Genomic DNA, 22,475 nt, shown 5'->3' on the forward strand with positions numbered 1-22,475 from the left:
TACAGAGAGAACCATATAGTCCCAAGCTCTCGAAAAAACTGAAACCCCACCGGGCACGCGAGCGCTGGACAGTTCCAGGAGTAATATTGTACATATTTACATAATGAATACATATTACTTTTGCATAATATTAGAATAGTGTTGTAATCTTGCAGCAAGATGGAGTGTCTAGCAAATAGAGACAAGGATTCCTCCTAGAGTGGTGGGGAACTCATCTATTGGTTACAGAAGCAGTACTACATTAAAACCTCTTCAGCGTCTGATCCCGTTAGCGGGATCAAAATCCAGCGAAAAATCATATCGCCAATTAGCATAAAAAAATAATCATAATTAAAAAAAAAAAATAATATATATATATTTTTTTTATAGATACACCTCTCCTGAATCGACCCACGTCGTCCGATTTCAAAAAGGTTTTACAGGAAAAGCAAATCATTAGATTATATTAGATGAGTCCATCGTAAAAAGCAGCTTCATAGCCATTTTCCGACCAACCACTTGCATCACATATAATCAAAAAACAGCTAAATGCAGCACTAACCTTTTACAAACTTCATCAGATGGCACCCCTAGGACATCATGTTATACAATGCATGCATTCTTTTGTTCAATAAAGGTCATATTTATATATAAAAACAGCATTTTACATCTCTGTCTGAGGTTGACTACATAATTTCCCCTCAAAAGCGTCCCGGTAAACAATGCTACATTTCCCTAAATTACTATCCTATAACGATTTTTTAAATGTATATTGTCAATCTAACATTTATAGATGAATATCTCTTGAGAACACCCGTCATACCAGATTTTAAATGAACTTTACTGGGTAATCACACTTTGCGATAAAAGGAGATGCGATACTCAGAAAATTAGCTAATATACAGAGCTCGGCGCCATCTTGGAAAGAATCTCATGTCACATCTTATCTTGTATAATATTGTCAATAATCGCCTACCTTTAGTTGTCTTCATCAGAAAGCATCCCAGGTCCACAACAGATGTATTTTCGGTCAAAAAGTCCATACTTCACGTTCCATTAGCCTGATGTTGGTAGCGCGTCCTATGGCTCTCTCCAAGCGCAGGTCTGAAGTTCATAATAAATGCAATGCTCGCGCATGTAGGTTCGTTCAAACATGTCAAACGTTGTATAAAATAAATCTTCAGGGCCTCTAACACCAAGAGAGCCAATAAGATTCGAGGGGGATGATGTCATGGCCTTTAAAACCGTATCCAAAGGTGGGGGCAGACATGGCCGCCGGCGTCATAATGGTGATGGCCCATCCCCTGTGACCAATTTCAAACTCGTGTCATTCACTGAGTTTTGACTCTATAAGGCTCAAACCACTGTGAAAGGACTGGCGACATCTAGTGGAAGCAATAGGAAGTGCTCACTGAACCATGGTTAACGGTGTGATTAATAAGGAAAGATGAGAAGTCGAGTCCACAATTCAGAATTCCACTTCCTGTTTCAATCGGTCTCGGGGTTTTGACTGCCATTTGAGTTCTGTTATACTCACAGACACCATTCAAACAGTTTTAGAAACTTTAGAGTGTTTTCTATCCATATATAATAAGTATATGCATGCCCTATCTTCTGAGTTTTATTAGTAGGCCGTTGAAAATGGGAACGATTTTTTTTCAAAATGCGCTGTGGCGCCCCCTATCCTACGGTATCCTCAAGAGGGAAAGGGGGATACCTAGTCAGTTGTCTAACTGAATGTATCTTCCACATTTAACCCAACCCCTCTGAATCAGAGAGGTGCAGGGGCTGCCTTAATTGACATCCACATCTTCGGCACCCAGGGAACAGTAGGTTAACTGCCTTGCTCAGGGGCAGAAGGACAGATTTGTACTTTGTCAGCTCAGGGATTCGATCCAGCAACCTTTCGGTTACTGGCCCAACGCTCTAACCACTAGGCTACCTACCATCCCTTTAGAGTACTGGGGATAGGATCGATACCAAATAATGTACCTTGCAGTGGTAGGGAAATATGATTATATGTGGTATTCTAGTCAGAATTCACAGGCTGTTTATGTACCCTGACACTTCTGGGCGTGTTCTAGTGGGCGATGCAGTGATGTAAGATCATGTGTTAATGTGCAAAAGTAGGTAATTTTGTGTCTCTGGAAAAGCTTCCAGGTTTTCAACCGCTGCTCAACACTGGAAAAACTGCCAGGTTGATTGTTTTAATGCTTGCTGTATGTGTATGTATGTAGAGCCTAAAAGTGTCTGTGTGTGAAAAGAGGCACTGCAGTGCATTGAATTGTTGACTGTCTAATCTGCTGCTTGCCTCTGCTATCCCTCCTTCCAACAGGGTTTACCCCATGAGGCCTGGTCGGCTTCCAGCTGCCTGTCTTTGCCAGAGCCTGGATTTGGCCTCTGGGCTGGTGGTTGGGTGCTCTAGCCTCAGATAGCCTGTCTACTCTGCCCTGTAGTATCCATGGTTTACTGGCAGGCTCCACTAGTGCTCCTTCGGCCCCAGGCTCTGTATCCACCTTACTCACTGAGTAGGCCAGCCTTTCCCCTGTCCAGCCAAACGCTAAGGACATCATTCTGTATGTGGTTCCTAGGTTGATGGTGTGCTTTTCCTCCTCATCCACACTCCTCCATGTCTTTCTCTTCATCCCTTTCTGATATTGAGCTGTTTAGCTGGCACAGGCCTCGTAGACGAGGTCTTTAGAGGAGAGAGGCCCACAGAGACATTCTACTGATGAGTGGATGGCCATTGAGGGAGGCAGGGACACAGAAGAGAGGGAAAGAGGGAGAGAGAGGGTGATGTGAGCAGTGTTTGCCAGGCCAAGAGATCTCCACCTGCTCACCACTCTTTGCTAATTGGTTGTCTAACTGTGGTAGCCGTGCGAACACTGTGGGAGGACAGCGCTGGGAATTCTCTGCATGTCTGCAATCTCTCCATCACCCACTCCCTCTGTCCTTCCTTCCTTCCTCTCTCTCTCCTTCTGTGTTCTGTATGGATACACAACATTAAAGTTTCTTAAGACATTGCATAAGACCACCTCACAGGAAGTTTCAAATGGAATACATTTGTAGCTCAGTTGAACTACTATACCATAACAGTTTCAGTTGTCTGGTCATGTTGAACCACTATACCATAACAGTTTCAGTTATCTGGTCATGTTGAACCACTATACCATAACAGTTTCAGTTGTCTGGTCATGTTGAACCACTATACCATAACAGTTTCAGTTATCTGGTCATGTTGAACCACTATACCATAACAGTTTCAGTTATCTGGTCATGTTGAACCACTATACCATAACAGTTTCAGTTATCTGGTCATGTTGAACCACTATACCATAACAGTTTCAGTTATCTGGTCATGTTGAACCACTATACCATAACAGTTTCAGTTATCTGGTCATGTTGAACCACTATACCGTAACAGTTTCAGTTATCTGGTCATGTTGAACCACTATACCATAACAGTTTCAGTTATCTGGTCATGTTGAACCACTATACCATAACAGTTTCAGTTGTCTGGTCATGTTGAACCAGTATACCGTAACAGTTTCAGTTATCTGGTCATGTTGAACCACTATACCATAACAGTTTCAGTTATCTGGTCATGTTGAACCACTATACCATAACAGTTTCAGTTATCTGGTCATGTTGAACCACTATACCATAACAGTTTCAGTTATCTGGTCATGTTGAACCACTATACCATAACAGTTTCAGTTATCTGGTCATGTTGAACCACTATACCATAACAGTTTCAGTTATCTGGTCATGTTGAACTACTATACCATAACAGTTTCAGTTATCTGGTCATGTTGAACCACTATACCATAACAGTTTCAGTTATCTGGTCATGTTGAACCACTATACCATAACAGTTTCAGTTATCTGGTCATGTTGAACCACTATACCATAACAGTTTCAGTTATCTGGTCATGTTGAACCACTATACCATAACAGTTTCAGTTATCTGGTCATGTTGAACCAGTATACCATAACAGTTTCAGTTGTCTGGTCATGTTGAACCAGTATACCGTAACAGTTTCAGTTATCTGGTCATGTTGAACCACTATACCATAACAGTTTCAGTTATCTGATCATGCGAAGATATCCAGACACATTTTACCCTCCCAGGAAGTGGTAGGCTCTAGTGAGAGGTTTGCTAAGGTAAGCCATCACATACGGTATGCATTGCACCAGATAGAAGCCATTCTAAAGGAAGTTTGTGTTTTCAACCGCCAGGCCTCAGGGAGAGGTTGTCTGAGCTTGGCCATTTCCAACTTAACACATAGGCCGACGGTATGCCTTGCTCCAGGGAGAACTCATTCTATCCAGATAGCTGTGTGTTCCAGTGTTCCAACAACCAGGCTTCCTAACTGTCTCTACAGGCAGTGGCTCACTCCGGGAAATGCATCCCCCAAGCTTGCCTTTGAACTAGAATTGGAAATTGCAGGTAATAAGAATGTTCCTGGGGAAAAATTCCACCCCAGGGGTCCTCAAAGCCTAACACTGTTCCGATGTAGAGACTTCATTCGAATCGTTCCTTGCTGTGTGTGCTCCCTTGTGTGTGTGTCTCTGTGTGTGCATTCATCTCTGTGTGTGTGTGTGTGTGTGTGTGTGTGTGTGTGTGTGTGTGTGTGTGTGTGTGTGTGTGTGTGTGTGTGTGTGTGTGTGTGTGTGTGTGTGTGTGTGTGTGTGTGTGTGTGGTACACCCTCTGAGGGTCTGGAGGGGTAGATAAAACCTATCCCTTATAGCGGTGACACAAGATCCACCGAGATGGGAAGCGATATGCTCTTTATGTTCTGTTAATTGCCCGTGATTTTTCTTCGAGGGTTCTCGAGGCCGGGGCCTATGCTTTGGATTGGAATGATCTTAATCTGGCGCCGGAGCGCGGAGATATTTAACCGGCTCTCATTCTCAATAAAGCCTTGACAAAAGGGGGAGCTTACACCTACAAGATACAGTATGAAGGTGTATCAGCCAACCAGGAAGTGTCTGACAATTGTGGGGGATGTAGTCTTTATTAGAATAGGGGACTACTGATGATGAATTGCTGAATAGGCGAATGCTATTATGGTTGAGTAAAGCACCATTGATGAGAGGAAGGAAGTGCCCACTTAGCTAATGAATGGTGACGAGTGGCCACTTTTAATTACTAGTGCTTTACCAAAGAGGTTGTGACGAGCAGTGGCTTGATACTCCCTCTCATGTTGATATGGGTGTGGCTGAGACGCAGAGAGATTCGGCTTCAGAATCAAAGCTAGCGGCCGGCATTTAAAGACTTGCCTTTTTTCTTCTTAAAATACATTGACCCCGGAGGAATCTATGCACTCGGGAGTGAAAGTAAGAAGAAGGAAAAAAGAGAGAGAGAAGAAAAGTATATAGCCAGGCATCACAAATGAAATGATGCCAACGTACACACCGTGAGAGATAAAGGCAGATCATTTTTCTTTAATACATATTATGGAAACAATTAAGGGGGACAAAGACCGTCTTCCTGGAAGACAGCACGTCAATTTCAATTTCAAGGTTCTTTGATGCACGGGGGGGGAGGTTTCAACCAAGAGCATATGTGTGGGGCCAGCGCTGACTTCCCAGGGCCGGGCAGACCAATCATCAGCAAGCAGGGGCATGTTTACATAGTCAGGAAAAACAGATGCCTGCAACCACAGTGTAAAGAAGGGATGAGGGACAGAGAAAGTGTATACAGGATTATAGATGCTTCCTCGAGCATATGAATTGCTGTTGTGGGGTTTATTAATCCTATGTTAATTTGGATTGCTGTTTCACAAGTATTCTAATCTTGTTGCATGTGAGAATGGTATATCACATACACATATATTGCATATCTCACTGTGGACAAAAGAACACAGGCAGTCATATGCACCCTTTACCCATGTTCAGTGATGAGAGGAAGGAAGTGAGAGGAATTCTGTAACTTTGAGGGCTGATGCCATAGCCCCTGTAGTAATTGAATAGGATATCCATGGTTATGACGGCTTCATGAGTATTTCTGATCATGCTACATATTTAAGGTTTATAACAGGGATCATCAACTAGATTCAGCCGCAGGCTTATTTTCTTCTTGAGCGGATGGCCTGGGGGGCGGAACATCATTTCAAACATTTGTAGACAGCAAATTGACCGCAAGTAGCCCAAACAGATACAGTATTTGGCTAAAACATAATCATTTCAAACCTTGCTTACATTTGTATGCTATCATGTGTCTCTCTATTATGCCTGGGAAAAGTTGGGAACAGATTTCCAAAATGTAAAATCACTTGGAGACCGCCAGTTGGGGAACCCTGGTATATAGTACATCGCTTGGTGAACAAAGGAACACACGTCCACAGACTACGATGATGACTATAACAGTGTAATGACTTTATCAGTCTCCGGCACACGGAGATGCCTTTAAGACCCTCCAGCCTAAGCAGTGCATAGCGAGGCAAAACGGGCCAATCCAAATAGAAAAGGTATTTCATTAAATGTGCCATCATGGCATTTGATAAGCGAGGAAGTATATTATCCCTGCTGGGTATGTAGCGGTGGGAGGGTGATTGGAACGGAACGGCCTCCATGTATCGCGCTCAGCTTAGACCACGCAGAGACGCCCCTCGCAAGTCGCTGTAGTCGCTACACCCTATCCTCATGCATTGCTACGGAATACCTAATTAAACGGGGTAACTCCGCGCCTTCCATATTAATGTGGAGGGACTTGATTTATAACACAGGGGCAGGATTATAGCAAAGTTTCGATTTAAAAAAAGTATTATTTAAATTATTCCAATTACAGATTCCGATGACATTAATCTCATTATGATTAAAACATTTGGTGTGAAACACTTGTACAACAAGCACAGAAAATCTAATAAGATATTTGGCACAAAACCTGTCCAACTTTAAGATCTTTATAGTGATAGTGAACAAACCACTGTTGAGACTGAATTATGCTATTTGAAGATGGTAAAAATACATTTGTTCTCTTAACTCCAAAATGGTGTTGAAATAAGAAATCATAACAGTCCACAGTTAAAAGCTTTAATTATTGTTTAATTATGTGTTTTTTACTTAGCATTCTAACAGGTTATATTAACTCTAATTGAATACAATTCGATTTTAGGCTTTGTTATTTCAAATTACACAATTAGAGATACGAGTTATATTTCTTCTAAATAAGAGATGTTGTTTCCAGTAGAGGCACTTAAGAGACTAATCAAAGCTCAGAGCAGACAGGAGGAGAGATGAGGAGAGAGATGTAACTCATGTTATTTGTTAATTAGCCCGTACACCCATTATCTTCAAATGAGCTGGCACCAGACTACAGAAACGTAAGTCAACCTCTGACTCCTTGTCTAACACATGACCTCACCCAGAGACTCATCTCAAAGCCATTTGAATTATTGAACAGGTACATGTTGTCAGTTTAGATATGCAAGTAATAAGTAACTGCCAGAGGTAGAGAGAGAGAGAGCGAGAAAGAGAGAGAGTTAGTTTTGTGTGAGCGTTTGATGTGTAAAACTAGCAGAGATCAACCGAGGTGCAGGTCGAGTGATTGACTCATTAATTCGAGGCCTCCTACAGAATAATCCTGACACCCCTGAACCAGGCCCAGCAGCGAGGCAAATTGTCAAGTGATTCAATTTCCTGTCTGCACTTGTCAAGTTTTTTTTTTTTTTCACCCCTCCGCCTACCGGGATTGATGTTGTTTTCTGCTCTCTCTTTTTTTTCTTTGTCAAAAAGTGCACTTTCCTTTGAGTTTCAAGCATAGAAAAATCAATTTGAAATCTCTCGGAACCAAGGTTCCTTTTTTAGCTAATGAAAACATTTATTCTCCTTGATATTTCCTGAGCGAGGAGAGTACACCTCGGAAAATGGAATGCATTCTCGGCAATGGCAGAATGTGTGTTCTCTTGTACGTATGAACGCATCATCGCTGATGAACATTGAACACACAGGAGCAGACAGATGATGCAAAGGTAACTGCCAAAGTAATATAAACAAATGAGTAAATGAGGGATACAAGAAGCAGGTGCTGCCACACAGGTGTGGTTCTTGAGTTAATTACGCAAATAGCATCCCATAATGCCTAGGGTCATGTATAGAAATGCCCAATTGCCCATTGTTTTGTCTTCCATAGCTAGAAGAAGAGATCTCTGAAAGAGGGGTCTCAAAGGAGCATAGGGGGTTTAAAGGGAGTGAGTGAGTGAGTGAGTGAGTGAGTGAGTGAGTGAGTGAGTGAGTGAGTGAGCGAGCGAGCGAGCGAGTGAGTGAGTGAGCGATGAGTGAGTTTCAGTTACCAGATCTCAACCCAGCGGGAGATTCTGGAGTGGCACCTGAGACTGCGTTTTTTTCCACCACCATCAACAAAAGACCAAATTATGTAATTTCTCATGGAAGAATGGTGTTGCATCCAGACACTTGTAGAATCTATGTCAAGCTGTTCTGGCTCGTGGTGGCCCAATGCCCAACGCCCTATTAAGACACTTTATGTTGGTGTTTCGTTTATTTTGGCAGTTACCTCTATAATCATAGTACACAGAGGACCGTATTCAGTATTCAGACCCATTGACTTTTTCCACATTTTGTTACGTTACAGCCTTATTCTAACATGGATTAAATAGCTTTTTCCCTCATCAATCTACACACTATACCTCATAATGACAAAGCAAAAGTTTTCACACCTTTTACTCAGTACTTTGTAGAAACACCTTTGGCAGCGATTTCATCCTCAAGGCTCCTTAGGTATGATGCTACAAGCTTGGCACACCTGTATTTGGGAAGTTTCTCCCATCCTTCTCTGCAGATCCTCTCAAGCTTTGTCAGGTTGGATGGAGAGCGTCGCTCCACAGCTATTTTCAGGTCTCTCAAGAGATTTTTGATCGAGTTTAAGTCCGGAATCTGGCTGGGTCACTCAAGGACATTCAGAGACTTGTCCCAAAGCCACTCATGTGTTGTCTTGGCTGTGTGCTTAGGGTCATTGTCCTGTTGTAAGGTGATCCTTCACCCCAGTCTGAGGTACTGAGCGCTCTGGAGTAGGTTTTCATCAAGGATCTCTCTGTACTTTGCTCCGTTCATCTTTCCCTCGATCCTGACTAGTCTCCCAGCCCTTGCCGCTGAAAAACATCCCCACAGCATGATGCTGCCACCACCATGCTTCACTGTAGGGATGGTGCCGGATTTCCTCCAGATGTGTGGCTTGGCATTAAAGAGTTTCATCAGACCAGATAAACTTGTTTCTCATGGACTGAGAGTTCTTTAGGTGCCTTTTGGCAAACTCCAAGTGGGCTGTCATGTGCCTATTACTGAGGAGTGGCTTCCGTTTGACCATCATAAAGGCCTGAATGGTGGAGTACTGCATAGATGGTTGTCCTTCTGGAAGGTTCTCCCATCTCCGCAGAGGAACTCTTGAGCTTTGTCAGAGTGACCATCAGGTTCTTGGTCACCTCCCTGAACAAGGCCCTTCTTCAATTGCTCAGTTTGGCCAGGGGGCCAGCTCTATGAAGAATCTTGGTGGTTCCAAACTTCTTCCATTTAAGAATGATGGAGGCCACTGTGTTCTTGGGGACCTTCAATGCTGCAGAAATGTTTTGGTACCCTTCCTGTGCCATGACACAATCCTGTCTCTGAGCTCTACGGTCAATTCCTTTGACCTCATGGCATGGTTTTTGCTCTGACATGCATTGTCAATTGTGGGACCTTGTATAGACAGGTGTGTGCCTTTCCAAATGATGTCTAATAAATTGAATTTACCACAGGTGGACTCTAATCAAGTTGTAGAAACATCTCAAGGATGATCAATGGGAACAGGATGCACCTAAGCTCAATTTCGAGTCTCATAGCAAAGGGTCTGAATACTTATGTAAATAAGGTATTTCTGTTTTGCAAAAATGTCAGTATAGGATATTGTCATTGTGGCGCTTTTGTCATTATGAGGTATTGTGTGTAGATTGATGATTTTTTTTTTTTTAAATCCATTTTAGATTAAGGCTGTTATGTAACAAAATGTGGAAAAAGTCAAGGGGTCTGAAAACTTTCTGAATGCACATGTGCCTTTCTCAAACGAAGGATCTCGCATGGTGTTTGCGTATCCTTTTGTACGTGTTTGAATGTTTGAATCTCTCTCTCTCTCTCTCTCTCTCTCTCTCTCTCTCTCTCTCTCTCTCTCTCTCTCTCTCTCTCTCTCTCTCTCTCTCTCTCTCTCTCTGAAGAGGTTCCTCCTGCGACGTAATTAAAACAAAGTGATGCATCCACCCTAGGTCATTAAGTCTGAAAAGCTTTATGAGTAATTACACCATGGCTGTCACCTCCTCCTTCCCATCTACTGTATTTCCAGAGGCTAGGGTTGGAAGTGTGTGTTTGTGCTTGAGTGTGCACATGTGTGTGAATAGGATATCAATTGCTTTGCATCTCTTTAATTGAAAACTATGGCCTACCATCTGTTGTGATTGAAGTGTGAAAAAAAATCGACCAGTTAATGGAAAGGCAACACTCACAAATGAATTAGTTAACGCTTTAACCTTCCCTGTTTCTCGACATTAGATATGTTCTACCATTCAATGTCTATCAAAATCTTCTTATGAATCCATGTGTCTTAATACGAAGCGGTATATCAAGGGTTAACGCAGACAGTATTGAACCTTCCAATTTATATGCTTTAGCCAGAGGTGAATAGCCGATACACTGCAGAAATACCAAGGGCATTTCCTTGAGCCATTTCTTTTTCTCTCTCTTTGTTATTCTCTCTTTCTTCCTTTTTCTCACTCGCTCAAAATGAATACTGTATCAGAAAGTGTAAAATAAATCACCTCCGAGCTTAATCCTCCCCAGCGCCCAGACCGCATGTTCCACAAGTTCTGAGAGAGTTTCAACACAAAGGCTCAGCTCTCTTCCTCAAATACCTTCCTAACTATAACAGCAGGCGGTGCACTAGTCAGCAGGCGGTGCACTAGCCAGCAGCCGGTGCACTAGCCAGCAGCCGGTGCACTAGCCAGCAGCCGGTGCACTAGCCAGCAGCCGGTGCACTAGCCAGCAGCCGGTGCACAAGCCAGCAGCCGGTGCACTAGCCAGCAGGCGGTGCACTAGCGGTAAAGCTAGTCCTATTATACATATAACATGTACAGCGACTTTGTGTTTGATGTGGGGCCGATAGATGGAGAGATTTAATACGAGGCATTTACAGTGTTTTTAATGTTTTTATTTGTTTTCATGGGGTAGCTTCAGCTTTCATATTGCAGATAGATTGTGACTTCTATCAATGTAATTGTCTGCATCATTTCCAATCCCCCATATATATATATCATTTCTTAATGAATATATACAGTTGAAGTCGGAAGTTTACAAACACTTAGGTTGGAGTCATTGAAACTTGTTTTTCAACCACTCCACACGTTTCTTGTTAACAAACTATAGTTTTGGCAAGTCTGTTAGGACTTCTACTGTCACAACTTCCACCGAAGTCGGCTCCTCTCCTTGTTCGGGCGGCGTTCGGCGATCGACGTCACCGGCTTTCTAGCCATCGTCGCTCCATTTCTCATATGTCCATTTGTTTTGTCTTGTTTCCATACACACCTGGTTTTCATTCCATAATCACACTGCATGTATTTTGTCCTCTGTTCCCCTCCATGTCTTTGTGTGTAATTGTTTATTGTTATGTGAGATGTTCACGCGCTATACTTTTGTACATGTTCCGTGTTTTCTTTTGGGCACTTTGATGTCATTTTGTGCCTATTTCTTGACCAGAATAAAAGCGCGCCTGTTAAATCTACTCTGCTCTCCTGCACCTGACTTCGCCTCCCGTACACAGCCATAACATCTACGTTGTGCATGACACAAGTAGTTTTTCCAACAATTGTTTACAGACAGATTATTTCACTTATAATTCACTGTATCACAATTGCAGTGGGTCAGAAGTTTACATACATTAAGCTGACTGTGCCTTTAAACAGCTTGGAAAATTGCAGAAAATTATGTCATGGCTTTAGAAGCTTCTGATAGGCTAATTGACATAATTTGAGTCAATTGGAGGTGTACCTGTGGATGTATTTGAAGGCCTACATACCTTCAAACTCAGTGCATCTTTGCTAGACATCAGGGGGGGGGGAAGAAATCAGCCAAGACCTCAGAAAAAAATTTGTAGACCTCCACAAGACTGGTTCATCTTTGGGAGCAATTTCCAAACGCCTGAAGGTACCACGTTCATCTGAACAAACAATAGTACGCTAGTAAAAACACCATGGGACCACGCAGCCGTCATACCGCTCAGGAAGGAGACGCGTTCTGTCTCCTAGAGATTAACATACTTTGGTGGGAAAAGTGCAAATCAAACCCAGAACAACAGCAAAGGACCTTGTGAAGATGCTGGAGGAAACAGGTACAAAAGTATCTATATCCACAGTAAAATGAGTCCTATATCGACATAACCTGAAAGGCCGCTCAGCAAGGAAGAAGCCACTTCTCCAAAACCGACATAAAAAAAAGCCAGACTACGGTTTGCAACTGCACATTGGGACAAAGATCGTACTTTTTGGAGAAATGTCCTCTGGTCTGATGAGGCAAAAATAGAACTGTTTGGCCATAAAGACCATCGTTATGTTTGGAGGAAAAAGGGGGAGGCTTGCAAGCCGAAGAACACCATCCCAACCGTGAAGCACTGGGGTGGCAACATCATGTTGTGGGGGTGCTTTGCTGCAGGAGGGACTGGTGCACTTCACAAAATAGATGGCATCATGAGGGAGGAAAATGATGTGGATATATTGAAGCAACACATCAGTCAGGAAGTTAAAGCTTGGTCGCAAATAGGTCTTCCAAATGGACAATGACCCCAAGCATACTTCCAAAGTTATGGCAAAATCGCTTAATGACAACAAAGTCAAGGCATTGGAGTGACCATCATAAAGCCCTGACCTCAATCCCATAGAAAACGTGTGGGCAGAACTGAAAAAGCATGTGTGAGCAAGGAGGCCTACAAACCTGACTCAGTTATACCAAAATTCACCCAACTTATTGTGGGAAGCTTTTGGAAGGCTACCCGAAACGTTTGACCCAAGTTAAATCATTTAAAGGCAATGCTACCAAATACTAATTGAGTGTATGTAAACTTTTGACCCGCTGGGAATGTGATGAAAGAAATAAAAGCTGAACTAAATCGTTCTCTCTACTATTATTCTGACATTTCACATTCTAAAAATAAAGTGGTGATCCTAACTGACCTAAGACAGGGAATTTTTACTAGGATTAAATGTCAAGAATTGTGAAAAACTGAGTTTAAATGTATTTGGCTATGGTGTATGTAAACTTCTGACTTCAACTGTGTATATATATATATATATATATATATATATATATATATATATATTTATTTATTTATTTATTTATTATTATATATTTATTTTTTAATATATTTTCCTTCTTTACTATTTTCCCCTAATCCTACCACCCATCGCCTGATAGGAGTAAACTAATGAAATATATGTCTGTCCTTTTTTTATTCTCCCCAGTGTATTTCATGTTTCAATAATGTTAGTATATTACTTACCGTATCCAATAGGACGGTATCAGCTGTGTGGCTGTCATTGGTGTGCAGTATACTATAGTAGATCATGTGTAAATGGATTTAGGATATACTCTGGTTATGTGTTGTGACACAGTGTTGTCGCTGGGGCTCTATCCATCCCTAAAGCTCAATCCCAGGCTCCCTAGGCGATGAGCATCTGCGTGCCGGACGTGTCACCAAGGCTGACACCTCCAGCCAAGCACCAGCCAGCCCGGCTGTAAACTCTGAAATCCAGATTTTCAGGGGCCGCCTCTGCACCGCAGACACACTGGCTACACTGCCAGAAAGAAGCTGAGTCGCTATGGCACAGCAGGAAATTCATCACAAGTCCAGTAGTTCTCCAACTCTTTTTTGTCATTAACCGTTGTCCCTGTTGATAGGTGACTTGGGATCCAGAAAGAAAAATGAAGGAAATGTTGTTGGCCCAATGGGAAATTAATTGATAAAGAATGAGTGTGGGGCTTTGCTTTGTAAGGGCAGTCCAGTGTTCTGATATTGTCCACGGAAAGCGGATTATGACCGATCTGAAACTGACAGCCAGTGAATGATAAAGTAGTGGACCTGTAAACAATATTGAAATGTTTTTTAGGGAGCTTTTAAGCAACATTGATCTGCAACCTCACTGGTCCAGAACCTTTGTCTAAGATCAGTGAACTCAGTCTCAGTTGTGGCAGAGAAAGATCTCCAGCAGTAACTAGTTAGAACATTTTTCATGGAATTAAAACTGTAGATATCTTTAAAATGTTGATTTCCCTCTGGTTTCCACCTGTATACTTCTCTCCAATTGAAGCAGATATCAACGGTTCACTCTATTTGCAGCAACTTCTGCTAGGTGACAATGGCTGCGTTTAGACAGGCAGACGAATTGAGATCTTTTTTCCCCCCACTAATGTGTCTCTTGACCAATCAGATCAGCTCTGAAAAAGATCTGATGTGAAAAGATCTGATGTGATTGGTCAACATTTGACCAATTAGTGGAAAAAATATCAGAATTGGACTGCCTGTCTAAACGCAGCCTAAGAGCCAATGTACATTTAAATCCTCATTTAATAACCTCATGGGTCTGAGCAGAGAAAGTGTATTTAGTTATCATTGTGTATAGGTTATAAATCACAGGATGTTGATGTAGGAAGCACTACCAGCACAGCAGTAGTATCATATGAGATTATAACTCGAAGTTTGGTGCATATTTCTCCTTTTGTACGTGTAGAAGAAAGAGGAAGGAGGAAGACTTCCCCTGCCATCTATTCCCAGTGGGCTTCTCATTGTGTTGTGTGTAATCTGTGAAATAAGGAAGCGGATCTCCGCTTGCTGTCTGGAGCTTAAATCAATAGCCGCTTCCCATTTATTGGATCTAAATACCCACAAAACTTCCAGAATAGCTTATGTTTTAAATACGCTTTACTTGATGTTGTTCTCTCCCTCCTCCCTTGTTTCGCTCTCTCTTTCTCTCCCTCCTCCCTTGTCTCGCTCTCTCTTTCTCTCTCTCCCTTGTCTTGCTCTCTCTTTCTCTTTTCTATCCACTCATTCTCTCTCTTCCTCTTTCTCTTTCCCCCCCTCTCTCTCTCTCTCTCCTTCTCTCTGTCTCCCAGCAGTTATCAGCAGTTCCTCTTCACATATTTTCTGGCAAGGGATAAATTAGATGCGATTCAGGTTTAAACACTCCGGCGTCTCATACCCGAGAGCACTGCAATCTGGTCCTTTAGGAAGACCCCCCCCCCACCCCCCGCTCTCTCCATCTCTCTCGCCCTCTCGCCATCTCTCTCGCTCTCTCCATCTTTCTCTCTTCCTCTCGCCATCTCTCTCTCTTGCTCTCTCCATCTCTCTCTGTGTAGCTGGCAGCATTGTTGAGCCTGCATTGCCCATTGAAATAGTAAAATAGTAAATTCTTGTCAAAATAGAGTCTTTTGTCCTCCTGTGCAGCAGATTACTACCAGCCTGTGTTCTTCTGGAATTGCCTTTTCAGCCGATCACAGTCCTAGCCAACCCCTTTCCCATGTCCCCTCATTATAATACTCACAATTTAACGCCAGTATAGGAAACTTACCTTTGGTCATAGTAAAACCTCAAACAGACACACAGACATATAGTATTATGTTTTGATGTTTAGCTGGATTGGCCCATTAGAGCCATCCTGTGGTCCTTGTTCAGTGGTAGATGGAGTTCCGGACCCGGTGGCCCAAGGCTCCAGGTGATGGAGAAAATGGGATATTCAGGGGAAGGATATTCTTCTCACCGTATGTTATTTAGATAGGTGGGTGTTACATTGAAAAAGATAGGAGGATGTTGTTGTTGTTGGGGAAAATGGAATGAACTACATCTTCTCAGACATCTCTGGTGGCCATTGAAGACAGTTCATTTTCTTTCTTTTTTTTCATTTTTTTACCCCTTTTTCTCCCCAATTGGTAGTTACAGTCTTGTCTCATCGTTGCAACTCCCATACGGATTCAGGAGAGGCGAAGGTCGAGAGCAGTGCATCCTCCGAAACACAACCCAACCCAACCAAGCCGCACTGTTTCTCGACACAATGCCCACTTAACCTGGAAGCCAGCCACACCAATGTGTCAGAGGAAACACCAATGTGTCAGAGGAAACACTGTACACCTGGCAACCGTGTCAGCGTGCAGTGCGCCCAGCACGCCACAGGAGTCGCTGGTGCACCAAGGACATCCCTGCCGGCCAAACCTTTCCCTAACCCGGATGACGCTGGGCCAATTGTGCGCCGCCCCAAGGGTCTCTTGGTCGCAGCCGGCCACGACAGAGCCTGGACTCGAACCCAGAATCTCTAGTGGCACAGCTAGCACTGCGATGCGCCACTCGGGAGGCCTGATAGTTCATTTTGTGACCAGGCACAAACGCTGATTCAGAGAACCTGGCTTTTTCTACCCCGGGGAACCCCGTCAACCGGTGATAGATTCCAGATCGGATTGAATAAACAACAGCTAATTAACAATGTGGGAGCATTGCCAGATAACACCACCATTACTATCTTCTCTGAGAGACATAAAGGGCTTGTTATTGTACATATCATAAAGGGGGTTCTATAAAACGGGTTCGGGAGATCTGCGATCTGATTGGCTGAAAGGAAGCGATGGAGAGGAGGTGGGCTTCTATCATGTCGAGAGGGTTGGGGGGTTGTTGCTAGTTATTAATGTCGGTGTCTCTCAAAGTGCTTCTCTCTCTGGGATGTACAGTGAGGGAAAAATCTATTTGATACCCTGCTGATTTTGTACGTTTGTCCACTGTGAAAGAAATGATCAGTCTATCATTTTAATGGTACGTTTATTTGAACAGTGAGAGAGAATAACAACAAAGAAATCCTGAAAAACGCATGTAAAAAATGTTATAAATTGATTTGCATTTTAATGAGGGAAATAAGTATTTGACCCCTCTGCAAAACATGACTTAGTACTTGGTGGCAAAACCCTTGTTTATTGTAGTTGGCCACCAGGTTTGCACACATCTCAGGAGGGATTTTGTCCCACTCCTCTTTGCAGATCTTCTCCAAGTCATTAAGGTTTCGAGGCTGATGTTTGGCAACTCGAACCTTCAGTTCCCTCCACAGATTTTCTATGGGATTAAGGTCTGGAGACTGGCTAGGCCACTCCAGGACCTTAATATGCTTCTTCTTGAGACACTCCTTTGTTGCCTTGGCCGTGTGATTTGGGTCATTGTCATGCTGGAATACCCATCCACGACCCATTTTCAATGCCCTGGCTGAGGGAAGGAGGTTCTCACCCAAGATTTGACGGTACATGGCCCCGTCCATCGTCCCTTTGATGCGGTGAAGTTGTCCTGTCCCCTTAGCAGAAAAACACCCCCAAAGCATAATGTTTCCACCTCCATGTTTGATGGTGGAGATGGTGTTCTTGGGGTCATAGGCAGCATTCCTCCTCCTCCAAACACGGCGAGTTGAGTTGATGCCAAAGAGCTCCATTTTGGTCTCATCTGACCACAACACTTTCACCCAGTTGTCCTCTGAATCATTCAGATGTTCATTGCCAAACTTCAGACGGGCATGTATATGTGCTTTCTTGAGCAGGGGGACCTTGCGGGCGCTGCAGGATTTCAGTCCTTCACGGCGTAGTGTGTTACCAATTGTTTTCTTGGTGACTATGGTCCCAGCTGACATCATTGACAAGATCCTCCCGTGTAGTTCTGGGCTGATTCCTCACAGTTCTCATGATCATTGCAACTCCACGAGGTGAGATCTTGCATGGAGCCCCAGGCCGAGGGAGATTGACAGTTCTTTTGTGTTTCTTCCATTTGCGAATAATCGCACCATCTGTTGTCACCTTCTCACCAAGCTGCTTGGCGATGGTCCTGTAGCCCATTCCAGCCTTGTGTAGGTCTACAATCTTGTCCCTGATATCCTTGGAGAGCTCTTTGGTCTTGGCCATGGTGGAGAGTTTGGAATCTGATTGATTGCTTCTGTGGACAGGTGTCTTTTTATACAGGTAACAAGCTGAGATTAGGAGCACTCCCTTTAAGAGTGTGCTCCTAATCTCAGCTCGTTGCCTGTATAAAAGACACCTGGGAGCCAGAAACCTTTCTGATTGAGAGGGGGTCAAATAAGTATTTCCCTCATTAAAATGCAAATCAATTTCTAACATTTTTGACATGCGTTTTTCAGGATTTTTTTGTTGTTATTCTGTCTCTCACTGTTCAAATAAACCTACCATTAAAATTATAGACTGATCATTTCTTTGTCAGTGGGCAAACGTACAAAATCAGCAGGGGATCAAATACTTTTTTCCCCTCACTGTATCATCAGAGCTCCTCCCTTTTTACCTACAGCACACTTCCTCCCTCTCTCCATCTCTCACTCCTTCCCTCTCTCCGTCTCTCACATCCTTCCCTCTCTCCGTCTCTCACTCCTTCCCTCTCTCTGTCTCTCACTCCTTCCCTCTCTCCATCTCTCACTCCTTCCATCTCTCCGTCTCTCACTCCTTCCCTCGCCTGCCTGTCTCCTGCTCATGTGTGCGTTATTACATAAAGACGTTTGTGTTTATTGTTACGATCTCGTTATCCTTTGAACATGCAAGCCACAGTGAGAGCAGGGAAGATCACATGGTCTTTGACAAGATTGTTGTATCTGATACGACCTGATACTGAGCCTCCTTCACAGCTACTGAGACCATAATGTTATTAGTGGATTCATTTGTCTCTCCTAATGCACTTAGCAATTCTCCATAGCTGTATCCCTCCTTCCTCCCCTCTCTTCCCTCTCGCTCTCTACCTCGGTATGTGGCTGTGAAGGAGGGATGGTGAGTGGTGGGTGGATGTCTGAGTACAGGGAAGCAGTGAAATGAATCTAGGGCTTGTAGAAAACAGATAGATTTGAATTACCCGGATCCCCGAGAGCAGACTATAAGAGGAAGTACATACACAGTGTAATTAGATTACAGCCCACAGTCAGCTGTGTCTCTCTCTCTCTATTTTCCCCAGCAGTGATGTTAACATTAAGTCTGCATTATTATAAACCAACCATTACTTTAGCCAAGGAGGCTACTCAATCAACTGTATCAAAATAGCCATTTTGGAGCTAAACGCTAATCCAAAGCTTGTGAATAGTTAGTACATCTCCATAGATAGCTGCTAAACTCAGCCTGTAGCCTCATTTGCCTTACTGTTAGTGGGCTAGACTGAATATTATAGCTACTTGATAATTCATAGCTAACTACTAGCTCATACATAGCCATGCTAGCTAGTTAGCTAGTTGCTAAAAAAAAATTCTCATATGACCCACAGTGACGTGGTAATCGCATAGCCTCTACTTGTGCAATGCTACAGAATACACACTGTGCTGTACTGAAACTGTTGCTAATTTTAGCATCATGTTGCTAAACTGTGTGTTGTTAGTGTGTCCCATTGGCTGACAGCTTGAGCTTCTGCACAAAGTTCACGTACAGTACATAAGCGGCTAACATTTGAATCGGTTTGGAGAAAAAGTTATTGAATTATCCAAATGGGAGCCGGGAGTTAAAAAGTGATGACTTGCTTTGTGTGTTTCCACCTCCCCCGCTGTGCGAGAAAGGGGATTCAGCATGTCTTTTTTTCCTGACCTCTTCTGAGAAGGAAAAATCTAAAACGTTGCCTCGTTACCACACTCTAACCATCCCGTGACATAGCCACCTCCTGGAGATGAGAGTTTCCTCACACGTAAACACTGATCTCTCAGGCTTGCTAAATCCTTGCAGTCCTATTGTTAACAGAATACTACATTTCTTCACCAATCTCTCTTCAATAACTCTCTTTTTTTGTGGTCCTCATCCCGACACACACTGTATATGGAGTGGAGGACAAAGGGGTGGAGTTAATTATGTGGTTAACGTAGAAGAGTTTTCTTGGGATTAGGCGGTAGGGAGAGAGGCATTAGGAGCAGAGGGGGGTATTTGATCTGTCCACTGCCAGGAACTGTAATCCCACTTCCTCTCTCTCTGACCTCACTTGCCTTTTAGGAGGGAGTGCATGGGCAGTTACACAGGGGATAACATTTTAGAGGCAGCGGTGCCCTTGGGGACAGGTTTGCATCACCTCGGAGTGGAGGACAGGAGGACAGGTGAGGACGACACACAACCGTCGGTCTGTGTGTGTTGTTCTCAGCCTTTAGGGAACCCCCAGCAGCAGCGTACAGTAGCAGGCCCATTGTGAATTTCAACATGTTCAGTTCCCCCTCACACACCCCTTCACCTGAGTGGAAAAACACCTGTGTATGGTAGTTTTTTGTCCAGTGTGTCTCTGTTCCTAGAAAAACAATCACAAGAGACTAGTTGTCAACATTTCAGTTGTAAGACGTTTCTCAGGACAAGTTTCTGTTTACAATAACATACACAACAGAGTGTGATTGTGTCTAGTGAAGACAATACCCTTCCTTCAGCGCCCCTCCATCTACAGAGCTAAGTGTTCCTACCGATTGAACATACTCTCACCTAGCCTAGCGCTAACTGCTGGCTCAATGTAGATGTCCCAGGCCCACCTCTAAACCACTGAAGGCTGGGTGTATTGTGATGTGCTTCCTGGTTCTATCCCTGCCACCTCTAGACAGGTGTCTGGGTCAGGCTGTGTCGTAGCTCACCCTGGCCCAGGTGTCCAACCTCATCTCCCTGATAGCCCCGGGGCTGGCTCCACCTGTCTCTGTTAGGCGAGCCCACCACTGATACTAGGGGGCTGTGTGTATGTGTATCTGAATGATAGCCCTGTCCTCCTGTCACAGAGGGAAGAGTGGTGCTGGCTTTTTCTGTTTGCCTATTTTTCAAGACCGCTCTTCTCAGAGCAGCGAGGCATTTCCAACTGAGATCTCTATCAGCCGTGATTTATATGATGTGCTCCCTCTCTTTCTTCCTCTTCCTCTCTCTCTCTTCCTCTCCCTCACTTCTCTCTCTGTCTCTTTTACGCTCTCTCTACTTCTCACTCTCTTAGTTTGTCTCTCTCTTACTCTCTCTCCCTCCCTCTATCTCTCTCTCTCTCTCTCTCCTTCACCCTCCCTCTCTCTTTCTCTCTCTCCTTCACCCTCCCTCCCTCTCTCTCTCTCTCCCTCTCTCTCCTTCTCCCACTCTCTTTGGTCCTCCTGTCCATCCATCATTTATTTCTCTAGCTGGTGCCACCGGTCTGTGCCTCCTCATCACTATCTCTCTACCTTGCTACCTTGGCCTCCTATGACAAGGATAGCAGAAAGAGACCAGTGGAGGTACAAGGAAAAGACAAATGGGAGTGTGATATTCATGGCTAGTGGATGAGAGAGGCATGTAGCAATGGAAGGATGAAAAAAGGAGTACAGAGAGGGGAGGATGATATGAAAGAGGGGAGGATGATATGAAAGAGGGGAGGATGATATGAAAGAGGGGAGGATGATATGAAAGCGGGGAGGAGGATATGAAAGAGGGGAGGATGATATGAAAGAGGGGAGGATGATATGAAAGAGGGGAGGATGGTATGAAAGAGTGGAGGATGATATGAAAGAGGGGAGGATGATATGAAAGAGGGGAGGATGGTATGAAAGAGGGGAGGATGATATGAAAGAGGGAATATGATATGAAAGAGGGGAGAATGGTATGAAAGAGGGGAGGATGATATGAAAGAGGATGATATGAAAGAGGGAATATGATATGAAAGAGGGGAGAATGGTATGAAAGAGGGGAGGATGATATGAAAGAGGATGATATGAAAGAGGGGAGGATGGTATGAAAGAGGGGAGGAGGATATGAAAGAGGGGAGGATGATATGAAAGAGGATGATATGAAAGAGGGAATATGATATGAAAGAGGGGAGATGGTATGAAAGAGGGGAGAATGGTATGAAAGAGGGGAGGATGATATGAAAGAGGATGATATGAAAGAGGGAATATGATATGAAAGAGGGGAGAATGGTATGAAAGAGGGGAGGATGATATGAAAGAGGATGATATGAAAGAGGGGAGGATGGTATGAAAGAGGGGAGGAGGATATGAAAGAGGGAATATGATATGAAAGAGGGGAGAATGGTATGAAAGAGGGGAGGATGATATGAAAGAGGATGATATGAAAGAGGGGAGGATGGTATGAAAGAGGGGAGGAGGATATGAAAGAGGGGAGGATGATATGAAAGAGGATGATATGAAAGAGGGGAGGATGGTATGAAAGAGGGGAGGAGGATATGAAAGAGGGGAGGATGATATGAAAGAGGATGATATGAAAGAGGGGAGGATGGTATGAAAGAGGGGAGGATGATATGAAAGAGGGGAGGATGATATAAAACAATACACCAGGAACGTGTGTGCTGTATCCTCTCAAAAAGTCCCTCATTCATTTGGTAGATGAGTAAATTATTCATCACCATCAGGGACCAACTCACCCTCTTGGTGTGTGTGTGTGTGTGTGTGTGTGTGTGTGTGTGTGTGTGTGTGTGTGTGTGTGTGTGTGTGTGTGTGTGTGTGTGTGTGTGTGTGTGTGTGTGTGTGTGTGT

General features: G+C 43.6%; 1 protein-coding gene across 9 annotated transcripts in view; it reads left to right on the top strand.

The window, feature by feature from the left end:
- Window positions 1-22,475, top strand: part of LOC106608688 (neurexin-2) — a 1,074,993-nt gene that overhangs the window by 742,472 nt on the left and 310,046 nt on the right. The gene's annotated exons all lie outside the window — the stretch shown is intronic.

Source organism: Salmo salar, chromosome 07, assembly GCF_965601325.2.
Source record: "Salmo salar chromosome 07, fSalSal1, whole genome shotgun sequence".
In the NCBI taxonomy this organism is placed as follows: Eukaryota; Metazoa; Chordata; class Actinopteri; order Salmoniformes; family Salmonidae; genus Salmo; species Salmo salar.